Consider the following 5,564-nt stretch of genomic DNA (forward strand, 5'->3'; position numbering starts at 1 on the left):
CTTTGTGAATCTTGGCAAATCTGGTACATTGCTGAGATCTCTTCTGAAATTCTACAGGGCACAGAGATTACTAGGGACTTTTTTTTAAGGAGAAACATTTGAAACATTTGCAATTGTCTCCATTTGCTCTACATTTAATCTCATTGATAATATTGAGGAGAAACTGAGATATGAAAGAGGTCCTTTCAAGAAAAGGCAAGTGAGGCATCCACAAGATTTAATTGTAAAGGGAAAAAAAGAGATGCAAAAGTGTCTTCGTTCCTGTGGAGTATTCTGGCAATTGTAATCAACAATATTGTGCCTTAAATTATTGTAAATAAAGCATGTGTGTGTGTGTGTATGTGTGTGTGTGTGTACAAAAACATCCACTACAAGATAAAGTTAAGTGCACTCTCTCAAGTTAAAATAAAGGCAGAGAGATAAGGGCTATAAAACAATAAAATTATATGAATTGAAAAAATATATATATGAGTGCAGAGACAGAGCATGGTAACATGGTACATTTTCACAATAAAACTTTTTCAAATAAGTGCAAATTATTTTTTATATTTATTTCACAAGCTTGCCTTGCGTTATTAATTCTGGCTACTGGTGTCACTGCAAAATGTCCTAATTAACTTTAAGGGCAAAAGTTCAACCAAAAATTTAAATTCTGTCATCATTTACCCACCCTCAAGTTGTTACAAACCTGTATGACTTACTTTTTTGTCCACATAATAGAATAGTCAAAGGTAATCAAATGCTGGTTACTAATATTCATCAAAATATCTTCTTTTGTGATATACAGAAGAAAGAAAGCCATACAGGTTTGAATCAATATGAGGGTGAGTAAATGATGGCAGAATCGTCTTGAGTACATATGTAAAACTCATACCCTGAAGGAGGGAACGGAGATGTTACGTTGATACTGACGTATGGGGTTTCCCTTGGGAGCCCCAATCACCTCTGAGTAGTAAAAAACAGACCAATGAACATTGGCGAGTGGAATTTGCATGCCCAGCCACTCCCCTGTACACATGGGTATATAAGATAAGATGGGTATATGCATCCACTCATTCAGGTTTGTGCTGAGGAGCCAAGACTGCGTCCCGACCATTCAGCGGTGTAGCCCAGGGTTGTGGCAACAGACAGCCGGAGGGTGCTTGGAGGATGCTCAATGCAGGGTTCCTCAAATGAGGAACAGATGGCACTCACACCCCTGTTGAAGAGGGATGGCACTGCAAACGCCAGTCTTCCTGCCATTTACCTGATAGTACTCAACACACGGGAAGAAACCGGCTCAACCTGGAGGCTGTAAAACCTCACAAAGGTATTAGGCGTCGCCCAGCCCACACCTCTACAGATGTCTGCTAGAGAGGTGCCATGCACCAGCGCCCAGGAGGAGGGCTCACTCCACTCTGAGGCTCACCTTGTGTTTGGTATGCCAAGGTGATGGCATCCACTAGCCAGTGGGCCAGCCTTCCCCTTCTGCTGACCGCCGAAGCAGTCAAAGAGCTATTCAGAACTACAAAAGCTCAGAGTGCAGTCCACGGAAAAATGCACAGGGCGTGAACAGGACACAGCAGAACAAGGGCTGGGTCTGCCTTCTCCAAGAGCAGTGCTTGCAGGTTCACGACCTGGTCCCGGAAAGGAGTGGTGGGAACTTTGGGCACATATCCAGGCTGCGGTCTCAGGATAACGTGAGAGTAAGCCGGTCTGAATTCAAGGCATGAAAGGCTCGCAGGCCCCCCCCCCCCTTGATGGAAGTGAGTGCGGTCAGGAGCGCTGTCTTAAGAGACAGGATCTTTAGCTCGACTGACTCCATGGGCTCAAAGGGGACTCTTTGCAGCCCAGAAAGGACCACAAAGAGATCCCAAGAGGGGATGAGGCACGGCCTAGGAGGATTTAATCTTCTTGCACCTCTCAGGAACCTTATGACCAGGTCGTGTTTCCCACAGACCTGCCGTCCACTGCATCATGATGTGCTGCGATAGCCACCACATACACTTTCAAGGTGGAGGGTGACAGCCTCCGCTCCAATCTCTCTTGCAGAAAGGAAAGTACAACACTGATCAGGCATCTCCGGGGGTCTTCTCAATGAGAAGCACACCAGTCAGCAAACAGACTCTGTCTAGAGCCTGTCTAGTAGAAGGGACTCTGGCCTGAGTGACAGTGGCTATCACTGCCTGTGACAGTGATAGCCACTCTGCGCATCGCCCAGAAGCCAGACGTGGAGGTTCCACAGATATGGACATGGGTGCCAAATTGTGCCCTACCCTTGAGAAAGAAGAAGCACCAGATCCGAAAACCAGGTCTGGGTGTGCCAATAGGACGCAATCACCAACACCTGCTCCTCTTCCTCCCTGATCTTGATCATAGGGTCTGTGCAATCTTCAAATCGACCAGCTGGAGCTCCCCGGGATATGAATGGCGTGCAGAAACTTGAGCCGCACTTGACTCCAGAGGATGAGATGTCGGACGAGTTGTGACATGCGACAGGAGCGTAGGCCACCTTGGCGGTTGATGTACGCAACGGTCGCAGTATTGTCTGTCTGGACAAGTACATGCTTGCCCTAAAGCAATGGTCAAAACCGGCACAGGGCCAGCAGTACTGCTAGCAACTCGAAGCAATTGATATGCCACTGCAGTCAAGGTCCTGTCCAGGAGCCCAAGGCTGCACGCCCATTGCACACAGCGCCACAGCCCGTCTTGGAGGCATCTGTTTTAACCACAACATGTCTGGATACTTGTTCTAGAGGCACTCCTGCCCGTAGAAAAGCAAGGTCCAACCAGGGGCTGAAAGTCTGGCGACAACTCGGCGTGATAGGAATGCGGAGTGTGCCATGGCGTCATGCCCATCTTGGGACTCGGCCGTGTAGCCAGTGCTGAAGTGGTCTCATATGCAGCAATCCAAGCTGCGTTACCGCGGCCGCGGATGCCATATGCCCCAGGAGCCTATGAAATTGTTTCAGTGGAACTACTGTTCTCCCCCTGAACGAGTTCAGGCAGTTCAGCACCAACTGGGCATGCCCATTTGTGAGCCGCGCTGTCATGTTGACCGAGTCCAACTCCATACCGAGAAAAGAGATGCTCTGCATGGGAGAGAGCTTGCTCTTCTCCCAGTTGACCTGAAGCCCCAACTGGCTGAGGTGCTGGAGCACCAGGTCCCTGTATTCGCACAACAGATCTTGCGAATGTGCTAGAATGAGCCCATCGTTGAGGATACGGACGCCCACTTCCCTTGAAAGGGGCAAGGGCACCTTCCGCAACCTTGGTGAAGATGCAGGGAGACAGGAACAACCTAAAGCGGAAGACTTTGTATTGGTACGCCCGACCCTCAAAAGCAAATTGAAGGAACGACTTGTGTTGATTCATAGATCCAGGACTGACAGATCCAAGATTGGTCGTAACCCACTGCCTTTCTTGGGTACGATGAAGTAGGGGCTGTAAAACTCTGACCTCATCTCAGCTGGAGGGACAGGCTCTATTGCGTCCTTCGCCAGCAGGACTGCAATCTCTGCCTGCAGGACAGGGGTGTCTTTGGCTGCCTCTGAGGTAAGGAGGAATGAGCCACTGCGAATGAGCCTCCCTCCAGGTGGCTGCGCCCTGCGGGCACCATCGAGGGTAGTGAGGGAGGAGGAGGCAGCAAAGTGGCTTCAGGCAGAGAAACGTGCCCTCCACGACTTCATGCACCTCCGGGAAAAGTGACACTAAGGCGGGTTGCGGCTGCAAGTCGCACCCCGCGGCCAGGGACCAATTATCCAGCTGTGACATCTGATCCTCCTCCAGGGCCCCAAACTAAACTGTTGGGCCATCAAAGAAAAGTTCAGAATGACCATGGCACTCTTGTAAATAAAATGCCTTTATTATCAGATGGCTACATCCAATAAATCTAAAAACTCTACATCTGATAATAAAGGCTTTTTATTTACAAGAGTGCCATGGTCATTCTGAACTTTTCTTTGATGGATGGTGAAAAACCCTAGACCAATGGAGAGTTTTTAGATATCTTGGATGTAGCCATCTGATAATAAAGGCTTTTTATTTACAAGAGTGCCATGGTCATTCTGAAGTTTTCTTTGATGGACAATGGAGAGTTTTTAGATTTCTTGGATGTAGCCATCTGATAATAAAGGCTTTTTATTTACAAGAGTGCCATGGTCATTCTGAACTTTTCTTTGATGGATGGTGAAAAACCCTAGACCAGAGAGCACCTTGACCTTACAGCACCTGGACCCCGAGATGCACTCTCTACTATTGGACTTTGTTTGAAGAAACTGCTGGGCCGTTGCGAGATGGCCCGGCAATCTCCTTCAGGGACAATGTCCGTGAGGACTGGCCTGGCAGAAGAGCTTCCACTGTAACCCTCAGATCTCCCTGAGTGCTAAGCAGCAAGGACTTTTGCTTCCCAGAAGTCCCAGGCTGGGAAGCAGCTGAGGGGACTTCCCCCCTCACGAGGAGGGAGAGTTGCAATCTCCACGCTGCCATGGACATGCGCTCACAATGTGGGCACGAACCAACCATGAACGAAGTCTCAGCATGCTTAAGGCTCAGATATGTGAGACAATGATCGTGGCTTTCAGAGGGGTTCAGGAAATGACCACATCCAGAAATGCACTGACGGAGATACATCTTTAAAAAGACGCTCTTATCTGTGTAGCTCTTTTAAGGAAACTGCTCTTTTATGCTGAAGCACACAGGGGGGAATCGCAGACCTTAACTGTGCTATTACCGGCGAAACACCACTGAATGCGCAGTAAACAGAAGTGTCCAGTGAAGAGAATTTCCCACAGGTGATTGGAGAAAACGAGAAGCACATATAGCAGCAGGACGGAGATACATCTTTAAAAAGACGCTCTCATCTGTGTAGCTCTTTTAAGGAAACTGCTCTTTTATGCTGAAGCACACAGGGGGGAATCGCAGAACTTAACTGTGCTATTACCGGCGAAACACCACTGAATGCGCCGTAAACAGAAGTGTCCAGTGAAGAGAATTTCCCACAGGTGATTGGAGAAAACGAGAAGCACATATAGCAGCAACCGTTTGGCTCCAAAGCAAAAATCTGAATGAGTGGATGCACGCCGCCCTCTTATATACCTGTGTGTATGGGGGAGTGGCTGGGCATGCAAATTCTACTCGCAAATGTTCATTGGCCTGTTTTTACTACTCAGAGGTGATTGAGGCTCCCAAGGGAAACCCCATACGTCAGTATCGATGTAACGTCGACACTGACTGACTGAAGGGCAACTTTATTTCCGTGTGAACTCTTTAACCAGAATCACTTTCTTTATAAGAAACTAGGGATGCATCGATACCACTTTTTCCAGTACTCGCCCGATACGATACTTTTATTTTTGGTACTTACCGAGTACTGATACCGGTATTTTTATTGCATTTGTAAATGTTTCAAATATTGGGTACAGAAACCAAAAGAGTATGTATAATGTTAGTTGGTTAACATCATTTATCAAATAGATACAGTCAAACCAAAATGTATTCAGACACCTTCAACATTTCTCACATTATCACAGTTTATTCGCTATAGTTTAAAAAATGGTAATAAAACATGATAAGAACTCAGAGTT

This window comes from Sinocyclocheilus anshuiensis, unplaced genomic scaffold (assembly GCF_001515605.1).
Source record: "Sinocyclocheilus anshuiensis isolate Anshui unplaced genomic scaffold, SAMN03320099.WGS_v1.1 scaffold435, whole genome shotgun sequence".
Taxonomy (NCBI): Eukaryota; Metazoa; Chordata; class Actinopteri; order Cypriniformes; family Cyprinidae; genus Sinocyclocheilus; species Sinocyclocheilus anshuiensis.